The 16,657-nt window shown below is 44.1% G+C and overlaps 1 long non-coding RNA gene across 1 annotated transcript; it reads left to right on the top strand.

The window, feature by feature from the left end:
* The first annotated feature begins 3,589 nt into the window (after positions 1–3,589).
* Positions 3,590–4,750, top strand: LOC123183359 (uncharacterized). The gene is made up of 2 exons (XR_006492499.1): positions 3,590–4,212; positions 4,359–4,750. It is a non-coding gene; the product is annotated as an uncharacterized lncRNA (long non-coding RNA).
* The last annotated feature ends 11,907 nt before the right edge of the window (positions 4,751–16,657 follow it).

The following is a 16,657-nucleotide window of genomic DNA, read 5'->3' as shown; positions in this document are numbered from 1 at the left end:
ATTTAGTACAAAGTTTTATCAGCGACGAGTAATATGGTTTACTAAATCAGCGACGAGTAATATGGTTTACTAAATCAGCGACGAGTAATACGGAACGGAGAGAGTAGTTAGCATCGACCATTTTTCATAAGATGTATATATCTTGCGATGTTTCACACGATGGATATTGGTATTTTTGTACAGATAGTTATTCAATATGAATTAACTGACTGGAGTAACAAGTGATGTGTATTGGTTTTGTTTCATGTGTTTGCAGTTGGATGTTTTGAGGTCCACCAGAACTGCTTCCCTGATGACTGTCAGAAGAGATGCGAGGACGATCTTGGAAAAGATACGTTAAGTGAATGCGAGCGGGATCATGGCGTACTACAACCGTATCCCGGGCTTCAGTGTTGTTGTTATCGAAAGGACGGTACCCGAAAATGATAAACAGGGTGTTTAGTTGATGATGGGCAGATGATAGAACACATCCATATATATGATTGTCTGTTCGATCCACCTGTTGTAGTGTAGATCTAATAAATGAATGTCTTTCACGACAATCATATTAACAAAGGCATTAGCTCTTGCATTGAGAGATAATTGTAAGATATATTTTTGACGCTCGTGGACGCAGATCGTCTCAAAGACCTAGGGATCACGGCCGTTTGCGCTCTCATAGAGGCCCATGTGCCAATTAACATCCATAGATATATTTATAGTACTTGCAATATACTTGAAGTTATTTTGTGTGCTTCTAATATACTTCTATACATTTTTCTATATCCGCTGATAATTTGTCAATATCCACTTCGTCGTTCGTTGTGGTCTTACTCTCTTGTTTAGTCCTCATGGTCATCATCTTCTTTGGTTTCAGATCCCAGCCAGAAAAGGAGAACTAGGTATGCAAAAGTGAGGTACACAGAGACAAAATATTCACTTCGTCCAAATCGTCGGTAGCTAAACCTGAATGCATGCAAATCGACCAGTAGTATGCATGTGCATGAGATGAATGAAATCACCATGGACGCAGTCGCAGTACAATCTCTGTAGAGAGAACCCCCCCCCCCCCCCCCCAAAAAAAAAAAAAACTAACACAAGGCTGTCTGAGATTGCTCATACAATTTTGGTACTTACCAGTCGAGGTCGCTTCTGGGGCTGCACTTCCACGGACAGATAAGATCTGAGGCGCAAATTTTGGAAGCTGGTCCTGAACAAACCGGAGTATACTTGTTTTTCCTCCACCTCGGCCAGCAGATCATACAACTCCTCTTTCTTCTTCTGCACCCTCCTCTTCAGCTCCTCGTGTGGCCCTCCGATCCGTAAGGATGCTTGCCCATAATCAAAGTTTCGAACGACGGGAGAAACGATTTGCGGCGGCTTCTGTCAGCAGTTATTGCGGTACATAGTGGCTATAGCGGGCACTTTTGCAATCGGAAGACATGATTTTAATAGGTTCTTGCTGAACTTGGTGCTGTTTAGCGAGGTATCCGAGGATTTCGCGCTGCCTGTTGGCCTAGATACGACCGACGACAAACGACGATGACTGACGAAGCTCGTTGACGAACTCGGCGAATTACTTTTACGCCGAGAAACACCGCAGTACAAAGCTAGCCTTCAATCCATGATGCGATCCTCCTTCAAAGCTAGCTCAATCTATCCTGATCGATTAGCAAACACACGTACACAGCAGCCGGAACTCAAACGTACGTATGCACAGAGATCGCTGATTGATGGCCAGAGGAACGTGTCGTTCCTCCTATATTTCTTTATGGGTCTGTTTAGAATACATCTAGATATGACATAGTTATCTCACGTCTAACCTGATATCCACTATGTTTATGGTATATTTTTTTCCTATTCCAGATTTTTTTAATTCCTTGTTGTTGTGTATTTGTGAGAGCTTAGATGTGATATTCTTAAAAAACATCTAGATGAATTAGGCAAACTGTTTCTTTATTGCTTCTCAACTCACGGTTACAATGTTTACACGGGGCCGGGTAGATACATATATATACTGGCCAGCAGCTAATCCTATACATATCCTATTCGGTGACTGTGTCCTAGTCCGAGCCGGCTAGGATAGGAAAGACGTGTTTATTTCCAACAGTGCCAGCCATGGCTTATGGCTATCAGGGAGGCTCCGCAGCAGCTATTGCGGCAGATTAGCGGGCGATCTAAAATTGTGCCATTAATAGTTCGGAATCAATAACTTCCGAACGTGCCATGTTTTTCCTCCTGGTCCCGAACGTGCTTTGCGCCGTAGGATCATTAGCACGAATATTAGAGCAGGGAGATCAGCCATGTCACCCTTTTTTTGTTCGGAAAATAAACGCCTTGTCGAGAACGCCTCTCGGGTCTTATGCTGGGCGCTGATAGCGCCGGCGCAAATTTGGGCCGGTCAGCGCGTACCCGTTTGATAGCAATTCTTTGTACCGTCAGATCTGGTCCCCTTTCTTCTCTGATACATCATGTGGAAACAAAACAAAAAAGAGAATCTCCAGCAGATCTCGCCTCACTCACGCAGCCCACCATGGCTGCCCGTGCCGTTGACTTCGAAGCCCCGCCGGCTCGCCGTCCTCGCAGCACCGGTCCTCACCGGATCCAAGTTTTTCCCCAGTCTCTCTGGTTGGTGCTTTTTTTCGCGGTTGAAGCTTTCCCCATGCCGATTGTAGCAAAAATAAAATCAGCAATAAAAGCAAAACAAAAACTCCAGTAATTTGTTGGAGCGAAACAATCAGCCTGATGTAGCAAAAATAACACCGGTTCCAGCAGAAAAACCAAAAACTGTTCTAACAAGAAAAAAAAATGAAGGTTCCAGCAAAAACTAAAAATAATCTCGCCGGTTCAATCATTTCGTAGCTTCGTTGGAGCAAAAATGATTGTTGGTTCCAGCAAAAAGACCAATGCAGCAAAGACCCATGGTAGCCGGTGTCCGTCACCGTCCCAACATCATCATAGCCTGTGCAGCAAATTCGAATGCTAGTTCCAGCAAAAACCAAAAGAGGTTCCAGCAAAAATCTGATGCATCAAAAAATCATGGCAGTGACGGCGCCACCATCTTGTCAATTGCAGCAAAATCAAACGAAGGTTCCAGCAAAGAAAAGAAGTGGTTCCAGCAAAAATCAAAAGAGGTTCCAGCAAAAAACAAAAAATGTTCATAAAAAATCGAACGGGGATGGTAGCAAAAAAAACAGAGATTGTAGCAATAAAAATGGGTGGATCCAGCAAAAAAAAACCTGATTCCAGCAAAACCTGGTTCGAGCAAAAAAACTCACGTCAATGGTTCCAGCACCGTCAAGCGCTCGTCACAACACCACCACCCCGCGGGGCGCCGAATCCACCCCTAGGCAGGAGATCTTGGAGCTCCCCGCAGCTCGTGATTTCCGGCGACATGCGGCGGCGCCGTCTCCACCGCGCGCAGCACCGCGGATCCACTCTCTCCGCACGACACCTGGCTGGCATCGGCGACCACCAGCAACGAGACAAGCAGCAGTGCGGCAGCGCCACCGTCACCATCAGATCGAAGTAGCAGGTCAACGGCAGGGCTAGGCTGGGTAGGGAAGAGGAGCTCCGGTGAAAGCAACGAAGCAGAGAGAGAGAATGGGTGATGGGAACAGACGCGAGAGGATAAGTGGTGGGGAACAGACGTGAAAGGATAAGGTTAGCTGAGATATTTTTTAAGAAGAGCGGTGCGGACTGCATCGTACGATCACACTTCATCGCGACTGGCGCAAAAGCTTGGCCCGTCTGCCGGCGTAAAACGTTGCCCTATGTCTTATCCTTTTCCCCCACCGCCCATTCTACATCCCACCCATCTCTCTCCTAGGGGCACACTCAGGAGAGCGACCATACGGCGGTGATGTCGGAGAGGAGGCAGGTGGCGGCGGAGACCAGGAAAGTAGTTCACTGTCTCGCAGCTCCACTGGGACCAACGTCGTGGTGTCGAGCGGCGAAGACGAGCGGGCTGTGCCGTCTCCGAGGGCGGGCAGAGAACTCGACGACGAGGGCGTCGAGCTTGAGCCAGGCGAGCGGAGGCGGCGCTACGTGCGGCGGGCGGTGAACTCGGCGACGAGAGCATCGAGCTTGAGTCAGGCGAGCGGAGGCGGCGCTGCGCGCGGCGGGCGGCGAACTCGGCGACGAGGGCATGTACGCCTCCGGCTTGTGCACCAGCAGCTGCTTTGAAAGGAGGCGCGGGTCAACGAAGCGCTGGCGAGGGTGGCCAATTCACAGGTACTTTTCTCCCCTGTAATCACCTATGCTGTCACCCCGTAGTGTTAAGAGAAATGGCTCATTCAGGGCGCTGCGAGTTGCGAGATTGATTGAGGTTTCATTCCAAATGTGTCTAACTGATGGTGAATCTGTGTGTTGACATGTAGGATCGCACGGAGAAGGTTGGGGGTCTGAAGGTTTAAGATGATGAGCTCGACGTTGCTATCGTTGGTGGAGGCATGGTGGGCTTGGCTGTTTGCTTGTGTAGTGTGTAAGTATTGATCCCTTCGTGTACTTCTCTTCCTTCGATTAAATTGTTCATGAGGTCAGCTTAGTGTTACGCTTAGGCTGAGAATCGATCCCAGCATTAGTTATAAAAAGGAAACTTGGCACTATTGTAATAAAGTTCTCGGAGATTCTTCCAGCCATTTTTACTAGTTCAGTATGAAGTATTACTAATAATATTGGTAGAATGCTAGTTGCAGAGGAGTTTGGTGGCTGTATATGGAAACCCCCACTACAATTTTTCCATTTTTATATGCTTTTAGCAAGAACAAAATTTACCATGGCATTTTCATATGTTCTGTCACCACTGCATAGAAGATCTTTGTGATTTAATCTTCTTACAGTGGTATGTCATGGCATCAGTCTGTAGTTTTTGCCATGTTGTTTTTGTGCTAGAAATCTGACCCCCACATTTACCTTGGTTACTTCCAGTCTGTAGTTTTTGGAGTTAGCATATGGAGTTGTCGTGGACAATTTCCAAGCACACACAGATGTCACGGGCAATCTGTAGTTGGGGTTCAAACAGCAAAAATAAATTTAGTAATTGACCATGGCATATTTAGTTTATGGATCATGGCAAATCCCGTGGCATGTCAACTTAAGTTTAGAAACCATGTACGCTCTATGAACATCAGATTTGAACATGGCAAACCTATGAATTTTGTCTTTTTCATGAAAATGTTTCAAATTGATGTTACCATCATGGCATGACAGAATTATAAATGCACGAGGCATGGCAAATGTAGTTATTGGGTCATGCCATTTTTCTCTACATGAACATATACATGGCATCTTTCCTTACAAAAAGCATGACATCTATAATTAAAAGACCATGCTAATTTATAACATACATCTTTCATGGCAAATTTTATTCATAACTTGTGTTTGCTTTACATACATGATTTTTTTTCTCATATAGAACATGGCAAATTTAATTAAAATACAATGGCAATTTTTGATATGAATTTGCCATGGCAATTTTTTGTTCATAATTTGTGTTTGCTTTACAAAGATGGCATTTTTCTCATATATAACATAAAAAATTCAATTAAAATAGCATGGCAAGTTTTGATATGAATTTGCCATGGCAATTTTGTTCAGAAGTTGAGTTTTACTTTTTCGTACATGACATTTTTTCCCATACAAAACATCACATATTTTTATTAATTGCCATGGCAATTTTTGATATGAATTTGGCATGGCAATTTTTTGTACATAATTTGTGTTTGCTTTACAAATATGGCATTTTCATGGTAAAAAAAGATGGCATTTTTCTCAAACAGAACATGGCAAATTTAATTAAAATAGCACGGCAAGTTTTTGATATGAATTTTCCATGGCAATTTTGTTCATAAGTTGAGTTTTACTTTCCATACATGACATGTTTCTCATATAGAACATGTCAAATTTAATTGAAATACCATGGCTATTTTCGATATGAATTTGCCATGGCAATAATTTTTATTCATAATTTGTGTTTGCTTTACAAAGATGGCATTTTTCTCATATAGAACATGGCAAATTCAATTAAAATAGCATGGCAAGTTTTGATATGAATTTGCCAAGCAATTTTGTTGTTTTACTTCTTCGAACATGACATTTTTTCCATACTAAATATGACAATTTTTTGGGATAAATAGATTTATGCCCCTAGTTGTGTCCCACTCGTCTGATTGTTTTTGGAGTGCTGATTGTTTTTTTGCCGCGGCACCCGTGAATGTTATTCCCTCATGAAACTTGGCAGGCACTTAAAACATTTGTCATTCTTTGCCACCAGATTATTTTTGTATTTTTTTTGAACTTGTTTAGATTTTACTATTCATGGTGGTAGCATAAGAGTAAAACTCGGATGGGCACTTTCCAACACTTTTTTCATGAATGCAAATGACACTGACATATAGGTGATGTTTTTCTGAACATTTTGGTATCTTATTTGCATTTTTCTGATTTGGTATGAATTAGTTATGAAGTTTTCAAACTGACGGTCAAACGGTCAAAGGGCAAAAGCATAAGAGGAGCAAAGTGATTTGGACAGAACCGGTGATTTTTGGGAATTAGGGGTAAAACAGACGAGTGGGACACAACTAGGGGCATAAATCTAATTATCCCCAATTTTTTATATGAATCTGCTATGGCAATTTTCTTGTCCATACTTTTCTGCTTCAACAGTTCACTCTACATATGAACATGGCAACTAAAATTCATATGTTCCATGTGGTTGTTTGTATTTTGTGCATTCTATTTTTTTCCCTGGTAATTTTTGCTATGTCATATTTCTGAACATAACTTTTTCCTTTGCAATTTTTGATTTTCTGCCATGCTGTCTTAGAAATCATTTTTGATGTAAACCTTGCCATTGTAAAAAAATAATTCATGCCAAATTATGAAATAGTTTGGTCAAACTCGAATGGCATTTTTTTGGAATTTTCATGTGTTATATAAGTATCATGTTTTAGTAAAAACAAATTGAGGGGTATTGTTTTAGTAAATGGCTGTAATATAGTCATGTGGGCAATATTTTCTTCCAGACCTTTTTATGCCTTTTCGGCCTTTATAAAGTCCTTCTACTTGTGCTCACATATGGGCCTATTTTTGGCCCATATTTCCTTTTTCTTAGCATTAAGTTTTCTCGATTAAGGGGGAACGGGTAGTTCGGGCTGGTTGGTTCGCCAGATCGAACGAAATCATTCGGTCGGTACCTAGTCGCCCGCCGAACGATACGTTCGGGCACATGGTTCTCGAGACCGAACGTTCGGCCGTTATTGACGTCCTAATAGTTTAATACATCTCCCCCTTAAGCAGCTTCTACAGTACGTACTCCTTGATCAATATTATATATAGTACTGCTAGATTAACATGAATTAGTATTGTTTCCAAGGATATCATGTGTGCTGTGTGTGTTTCATCATACTACTAATTAAGATGAATCACATGATGGAAATCAAGCTGATATCGATCGAAATCCATCACATTTTAATGACGTAGGGACCTTAAAACTGGGCATGCATGTGGAGTGAATCTTGGTGTAGATCTCCCGCGCACGGCCGCTGAGCCTCCTCGCCGCCGCCGCTGCCATTGTCGACCTCTCCTTAGGTGCGACACAACACGAACCTTAACAAGACAGAAGAATATTCGTTACGAGACAGAAAAGGGAAGGTATCCATATGTCTAGGCCTCGCCTCGTCTGAAATTTGCGCACTAATCATTCATACAATCGAGCCTGTGAAAGCCCAGACGAAGAGAGAGATGAAGGAGATGAACTGAACAGAGGGAGAGAGTCAGTGATATGAGATATGACGGCCACCGTTGGTGGCGTACGGAAACGATGCGGCTGCGCGCCGGGCGGAAACGACCGGGCGAACGAGTACAGCCATGATCGTGGAGGACTCGGCAAATTTGACAATTTTGACCTCGGGACGAAATCATTTCACAGAATGAACTGGTTGCGAAACTATTTCACTCCCCTGACCCTTTTGTGTAGCGCCCGTCACGCCGGCGCCACACCCTACTGTGCAACGCCTCATAGATAGGCGCTACACGGCCAGCGTCGCACCCATATGTGCCCAAGTCAGCGTGCAGCGCCTGAGAGCTAGGCGCCACACTACACAGTGTAGCGCCTGGCTCCTGGGCGTTGCACTAGTGCAGCGCCTGAGAGTTAGGCGCCAAGGGTCAGCCGCGTGAAATAGTTTCACGGACAGTTCATTCTGTGATTTGATTTCGATTATAGGTCAAATTTGTCAAATTTGCCGGAGGACTCGGGCTTTGTCGTCCAGTAGCGGGCCGGTGTTCTACGTCTGCGCGCAGCGCTAACGACGATGTTGGCGAGGGACGGACGTGGATGGGGCCGGAAGCGGCACTGCCGCGGCTGGTGTGTGCCGGATTGGTAGTTTCACTTTTGATATGTAAAAAGGACCCAGATATTTATATTAATGTAAAACGTCGTGTTCGGATGAACTCCGTCCGGGTTTTTTCTTTTCTTTTTTGTCTGGATTGTGTGACGGACGTTTGGTGCGTGCATTTTGATGTACCGTGTTGGAGATGGATCATATATTGCTAGGCTAAGTCACGAGGACGAGAAAGAAAACCCCAGAATGTTATTTGTGTTGATGATTGATTTTTCTTTTGTTGAGCACAAGATGATTTTTTTTTAGTAATACAAGATGATTGATAAAATGGAACGACGTGTTAGGTGGTCATGAAATTGGGCCTTGGTTGAACACCAAGGACGTGCGGTCGTTATGCATTGCCGTAAGTCTTGCGTGTGACTTGCTCCTTTTCTTTCTGGGAAAAAAGTTGTTTTTTTCCTTGAGACGGGAAAAGAAAGGGTGCATTCTTTTGGTTGAACACGAAAAGAAAGGGACTCGTGCATCGTGCAGCGCTCAGAGGGGGAAAAAAGTCTCAAGTCGTGCTTAAGTCCCGCTCGCACGATTGATTGATGATCTAGGGCGACAGGAGGACGAGCACGTCTGTCACACGCACGCTTGATTGCTTGCAAACGAGGTGAGTCGTCGGTCGTATGTACGTACAGCTCTTGTGTAGGTACGTCTCTCGCACTCCACGCAGGTAGGCATGCGCGCCCGATGCAAACGAGACAGCACGCCATAGACGTACGGAACTGCACAATAGCTACATGTCAATCGCCTGACTTTCGAAGTTGGTGTCGGTCGATTTTGGGTTGAACGGAGAAACAGCCGGAGGGGGAGGAAGAACTCGCCGGAGGGGAGGAAGAACCTTGCTGGGCAGGCTACCCCACCATCTATCTTAGGGTGGTGGGTGGGGGAGGCAGCACGGCGGTTGTTGGGGGGTGGCAGCGGGCGGTGGTGAAGGTTTGCCGGAGAAAAAACCGGCAAGGCCCGGGCCTAGAGGGATGGCCGGGGTGGTGGCAGCACGGCGGTGGGAGGAGGTCCCGGGGAGGGCGGGGTGGCGAGGTGGCGAGGTGGCGAGGTATCCCGGGCTTGAGTGTTGTTGTTTTTATCCGGAAAATGATAAACACGGTGTTTAGTTGATGATGCGCAGATGATATATAGAATGGATCCATATATATATATGACTGTCCTTCGATCCGCCTGTTGTGTATCTAAGAGTATATGTTATAACTATTGAGAGAAATAATAATAATAATCCTTTTTGTGGTGCACTGTGTATTAGATCGACTGTCAGTTCTTGCATTGAGATTAATTCACCTATCTTAGCATTGTTTTCATTATAGCACGTATGGAGCCGCAAGCGGATATCCCAAATCAAAACCATGGTTTAATTTAACCTCTGGACCGCACCGTTACAAATACTAGTCAGCGCGTTTAGCCGGCGTTGGTTGTCTTGTATGATAAATCAACACGTTTTATCATACAACTAAATGCCAGCCAAATTAATTACACCTTTTGCATCAAAGTCAGACTCAAGGTTTTAGTTACCTATTGAAATTTCAAGATTTCCCATGGTTACCGCGTATTTACGTGTCCCTTGTTAAATCGCCATACCGAGCAAAAAATATCATTTTTTGAATTTTTTGAATTTAAACACTCGATTTACAGTAAAGTACGTAGGATCTAATTAACGCCATGAGAGTTGGTTCTAGCGTGTTGGTAGCAACCTAGTTCCTGTTTTGAGAGGTCTCTGGTTCGAATATTTGTTCATTCACTTATTTGAATTCAAAATTCAACTATAAAATTCGCTCGAAATATTCTAGGTATTTCTTGGTAACCATGGTAAGCACATTAACCAGTCCCCCTCAATAAAATTGCCTCATTCAGTAACCAAAATCTTGGTCAGACTGCTCTTTTTCTTGCTGAGAAAGTCAACCCGCAAAATAGTCAAACTTCCTAGTGGTCAATTTCCATGATACTTCACTTTGTATTTTTAATTCTTGATAACATGTCATTGGTCAAGTGGTAATGTAAAAGGGGTGGAACGACCCCTTCTGGTTGACCAGACTAGTCTTGCACCGGTCGAGCATGCGTCATTCGGTCACCAGATTGTACATTCCATATCCACTCGAAACATTCCTGTGATGCTTGCGAGAGAAGTCTTTTTCCATGCCTTATCCATTCCGGGCTACGTGCATCATTTCATTCCCTTTCTTCCCCGGCTCCTCCCCTCTCTCGATTCTTTCTCGCACATGACCTCCATGGACGAGCTCCCCATGTCCAAGCAGCTGTCCCGTGGCTGCGCAGCGCCTAGCGCTGCTAAAACTAAGCTGAGTACATTGGTTCTAATTGAAGAGAGAATTTGCCTGTATAGTCACTACTTAGGTCTCACAATCTACGGCTCATATTTTCTTAAATAAATTAGTTCCAAGTTGATAAGTCAGTTAGTAAGAATATATACCTGAAAATTCATAGAAAATGCCATCAAACATACACTTGGGTTACTGGAAAATAATACTATATTAATTTATATGGGTCGATCGGATCGGAGAGGGAGCTTGTGTAAGGTGGCTCACTGGCCTGGTGTTTTCTTGTTTACTTGCTCTCTTTTCCTATGCTTTGACGTACATCTTCCTGTGCTAGATGCCTGCCTACTGTTCTGTTACCAAAACGGCAAAAAGTTTCATAGACCAGTGCGATGCTAAGCTAGGGAGAACCAAATATATGCAGGAATATCTTCTTTTCAAATGGAAAAGTTATTCTACCATGAGACTCAGGCTCTCTTCTTTTCACGAGAAAATGTTATATATTCCTTCCTCGCTCGATCCCCAGGCAAAGCAGACAACTGGATACAGCTAAAGCTATCCCATTTGTGTTAATCGGTTTGAATTTGGACACAAGTTGGATTCGAATTTGTCGCACTTGTATTCTGAATTTGATTCGATCATGCATGCCTACGTGTGTTTAATTAGCTGCCACGTGCTTGGAGTTGTTAAAGTGATATCCGTACCTTGTTCGGCACGAAGGCCACAGCCCGGAATGGAGAGGTATGTACATAGTACGTTAACTCATAATTGGTTGTCCGCAATTATTTACATAAAATAATACCATATGCAAATGAACAGATGGATTATTATTGACATTATTAAGTCTTTTTTTAGTGAACATTACTCCTATAAAGGATGGTTGAGTACCCGTCTCCCTGGGTGCCTCGCAGGCAGAGAGTGCCTAAGAGCCATCCGTTGGTCGGTGGGGTGCTGCGAGGGCCAGTTGGGGTTGCGTAATACACACTTTCATAAAGTAGAACGACATATGAAATCATTTACAGTTTCCATCAACTGCTCGTAGAAATGAGAATTTTAACAGGTTGACATGCAAGACGTGAACGGAATGAGCCTCAAAAATTACGTATTCATATGCATCATGGTTGTATGATCTAGAAATAAGCATATGCTATATCCTTTGCAAACAATTTTCGAAGTCCTAAACCCTAAAACTTGATGCCATGAATGATTATTCATCAGCCGGCCATTGAGATTCCGACGACAGGTTTGCTTTGATATTTGTAATGATAAATAAATATATCACATATCAAAGAGATACTAAAAAAAAGAAAATTTCATATACGGAAATCTCCTTGGCAGCAAAAAAGCACAAGTATGATCAGGTAATAGAAACACTAATAAAAAAATGAATAACGAGGTTCACACTCCGCTCAAGATTGAATCCAGTGACATACATTGATTCATGGGCATGGCTCTGAGATAAACAAGAGAAATGTTGCATAATGAGCTTCCACACTCGACCTGCAAATAAATAACCTAATTGTCTGTTTTCAGAAAACACTTCCTAGCTAGTGTGGCACACAACAAATCCGCATCTGATGACTTAATTTAGATCACAAAATCCGTTAACAGAACAGAGCTTGGATGGGCATCTTGACAGATTTTTAATAAATCTACGTTCAACCCTCGCCTTTTCTAAAGCATGCCACACCAATTAAATGAATTGTGCATTATTCACGTTAGTTAATTTGGTAGAACACTCCCGGTAATTGCGAGTTAGCTAAAACAACAGGCGGATGGAGATGGACTCGCGCAGGAGGAGGTAGCTATCCGGCGTCATGGTGACGTCGATGGCGGAGTGGCCTACACAAGGTAGAAGACTCAATATATTCTGAAGACGGACCTGTGGAAGATGGCTGCGACGACACAAGAGTGTGTCTGACCGGATTATGCCCCAGACCCGGTATGTGGCTCGGCTAGGGCTTCTGGCTTTTGATGTTAGGTTTAGGTGAGTGGTTTGAGTAGTGGCCCACCTAGCATCCCTTCATCATATGGATAAGAGTAGCGGCATGTTGCCGAGATGGTGGATTCATGAATATTGTCTGTAATACTTTGTAAGGTCCTCGAGAATAATTAATAAAGTGACCGTATGCATCTCTCAGATGCAGAGGCCGGGGGTCATCCTCCATTTCAAAAAAAAAAGATGGATGAAGTTTGCGGTAGTTCATGCAAAATCCACCATATTTGTGGTAGCTAAAACAGCAGGCAGCTGGAAACGCAGTTACGGAGAGGAGAGTTTTGCGATCTTTTATTCTGAGCACAGTTCAGTGGAACAACTAGTGAGCAAGAGCCACGCCACCATCCCTAATTCTCGTGCCATCCCACAAGCTGCGGATCGTGGCTTGACTAAACTAAACTAGAGCTTCTCAAAGCCGCAACGTGAACCTGCACGTTTCTGGCCGCTGACTGAATGAAGAAAGGACGGACCTCAAGGTCCAACACAGCTACTGGAACTAAAACAGGACACTGAGGTACACAACAAGATTAACTTGACACAGCTTCAGCACCGCCGTGACATGACACCTCATGTGCGCCTCTGCCCATGCCACCTCTGCCCGCCATGACACTCAGGCACCGCCGTGCAGATCCTTGGGCGACGGCTTCCAGTCGTAGCCCATGTTGGACATATCGCACGGAACCTGCAAGGCGGCGGCGTCCCCTACCCGCCTGGCCGTGCACGTCACGATCTTCCCCACGTCGTCGCTAGTCGGTGGCATCTGGAGCGTGACCTCGAACGCCTCGACGCCTCGCCGCGCGTCGGCCGCGAGGTTGTCCAGCCTGAAGCCCGGTAGGCGCACGCCGCGGCCCCAGGCGACGAGGGACTGCTCGCTCGGCGCCTTCCTCGGCCAGGCGCAGAGCTGCACGGCGTTCCCGCTGGCGAGCGGGGAGCCGCGGTAGGAGACCTCCACGGCCGTGCCGGGCACAACGCACTCGCCATGGCGGAGGTCGTCGGAAGCGACGCCGAGGCTGATGTTGAACACAGGGTCGAGCGAGGGCCGGCGGAGATCCTTGGCCGGGTCGAGGCCGGAGAAGGAGTTGATGGCCGCGTAGTAGCGCGGCTTCTTGTAGCCATCGATGACGAGGAAGGCGAGCTCGCAGCCTACGATGGCGAAGAAGCAAATGACGCAGATGAGGATTATGCAGCCTGGGTTCGTCATCGATGATTTGTTCTTGTTAGCTAGCAGATGGTTTGGCTTGATGGCGCGCGGCCGGGAAGAGGGTTTATATAGAGAACGAGCTGCTTCGGCAAGCCAATGAAGCACATCGATTCACCCATACAACCACAGACACGTAGCAAGAAGCGCCTCGATTCACCCATACATCGATTCATCCTGGATGAGTGCGAAGTTTGTTTGCTCGGGCACCATGGTGCCATTTTTTTGAAAAAAAAAATCAAAAACCATATTTAGAAGTTTCAAAATAATTCTACAGAAACTTGTATGTGTTCAATATGGATCCATGAAATTTTGTTTTGAAAAAAGGTAATCTGTAAGATAAAAAAAATCCAGCCCACAAACAAAAAAAACCTAGTCCATTTGTAAATACATATTTGTATGTGTGTGTGTGTGTTTACAAAAAGTAAAATGTAATGGATTTTTTGAACATATGTTGTATGTGTGTGTGTGTGTGTGAAAGTAAAATGTAATGGATTTTTTGCACATATGTTGTGTGTGTGTGTGTGTGTGTTTACAAAAAGTTTTGTTTGTTTTTTTTGCGCTGTAAAACCTTTTTTTTAAACGGGCACCATGGTGCCGGCGCACAACTACCAATATTCGATGGGTGGATGGCTTCATAGTCACGGGTGACGCGCTGGAAGTAAGGCATCTCGTCAACCTCACATGCATGTATCCGTGGGGAAGGATGTGCTGTGACTGCCGGAAATGCACTTTGATTCCTATAGATGCACTCTATATGGGCATTTTTTCTAATAATTAAACAAAAAAGAGAAAATAGGTAAGAAGTATTTTTAGGATAAACTTGCCTTACTTTTGCACTAGTTTTATAAATTTTCACGGAAAAAAGCAACGTTGACTTCATAGCAAAAAAGACAAATTTTGTTTGCTATTATATGTCACTATTTGCACTATTTTTGCAAAAAAATCTATTTTTTAAAAAGAAGTCAAAGGGGGGTTTTCTTTTTGTGGAATTTTTCTCACAAGTACAATAGAAGGCCAAGTTTATTTCAAAAATATTTTCAGAATTTTTTGACCTTTTGTTTTTTTTCGGAAAGGGGGAGCGCCCCGGCCTCAGCATCAGAACGATGCCATACGGCCATATTATTAATAAGAAAATAAGTTCAACTCAAGTCTTGATGTCTCAAACAAAAGAACAAAAAATGCTCACAAAAAGCAGAAAAATAAAAGTAGAGCCACAACCAGCTGGCATAAGAAAGATAGGAAAACTAATTGTCTATCCTATTACATAACCGTCATCCAAACCGGTTGAAAATTGCTCGTGCTATCATCTCCCATCGGATAGATCCAGTAACCATATGCTCCCTAGCCTCCGTCGGAGTGAGTAGCAACCACATACGGATCAACGCAGTGGCTCGGAAGATAACCTGCAAAAAATGAATATTTGTTGAATTACTATTTTTTTCATATAGGGTGTATATGTCCTATAGACCAAATGTCCACCTCCTGTGACTGCTCGCTCTCTTCTCGCAGGCATTTTCACTAGTGCTTGACTCCTCGTCGTGATTCTCTATTTTCCATCAAGCAATGCTCCTGCACAAGCAAAAAGAATGGATCGCATGCATTGGCAGCTTCATCGATCGATCGCTTCTTTCTCCTACGTACGTACGTACGCAATAATAGTAAACGAATATATAGGGGAGAACTACCGGGAGGACTAGCTATGAGTCTGTATATAGGACTTTGTCCTCCCGATGGATTCGATTCGAGATCACCATCACCATCACCTACGTCTCATACTTGGGCCTTTGAGAGCTTTCATGCTGAGCTGGGAATCTTTCATTTCTCAACCTACAAATAATTGACCTAATCTTCCATTCAAGACCCTATCATTTTGCATGCATGAAACACCCTAAAGCTTTTGTTTCCTTTCAAACAATACAAAAATTTGGGTAGCATAACGTGTCGGGAGGTTTTCTATATATTTCACGCCCAAGGAAAACACTTACAAAAACTCCTCCACCAATTCCTTCCTTCTAATTAGCTCACAATTACACGGAAACACCACCCTCAGTCCTTTACAACACTGTAACAACATGATAAAAATTTGAGCACCCTCTCGTGCTACGGATTTTCGATCAGCAAGCTTATAAAGTGCTTTCCGCGCCAACATCCAATGTCCATCGTAGTGCGCAGCTCCAGGCGCCTCCTGCGTGCCAAGTTTCTATTTCTGCCACTAATCATCACTAATCACAACAAGCACCTGTATCCGCAGCAACAAACCAAAAAGCATCCACCCATACAACGGCACGTAGAAGCAGTAGAAGCAGCCCCGTACATGCATGGCATTCATAGTACGTAGCAAAGAAAAAAGAAAACGAATCATGCATGGTAAAGCTTGGCCCTGAGCAACCGAATTGGTGCAAATAATGTGGTGGCTTTGCGCAAATGGGTTTTCCAATATACCGTGTATAGCAAAGGTGCAGGGTCTCCTTTACTTTCTTGTTCAAAGGAGAGGCTTCACAGTAACGGGTGATCGGTGGACGGTGGTAGCTAGCATCCATCCATGCTTGGGCAATACTCCTAGCTAAGCTAAGCCGAATAAAGCTATGTCTAACTCATTTTAAGCACAAAACTCATATCTTCAACATGCACGTCACATTAGATCAGATGATACATCGAATAAAGCTATGAAAACATTGCTAGTCCCTTTTCTGCTGCTGGTGTTGAAATGTTGATTGTTGGCCGTAAGCGCGTACGTGGGGGTGAAAAATGAACGACCCACGTGCACGAGACGCAACCATCCGAAATGGCAAAAACGCATCAGCCTCATACA

This window comes from Triticum aestivum, chromosome 1D (genome assembly GCF_018294505.1).
Source record: "Triticum aestivum cultivar Chinese Spring chromosome 1D, IWGSC CS RefSeq v2.1, whole genome shotgun sequence".
Classification (NCBI taxonomy): Eukaryota; Viridiplantae; Streptophyta; class Magnoliopsida; order Poales; family Poaceae; genus Triticum; species Triticum aestivum.
The sequence above is the reverse complement of the archived record's forward strand: the minus strand, read 5'-3'. Positions and strand labels throughout refer to the sequence as shown.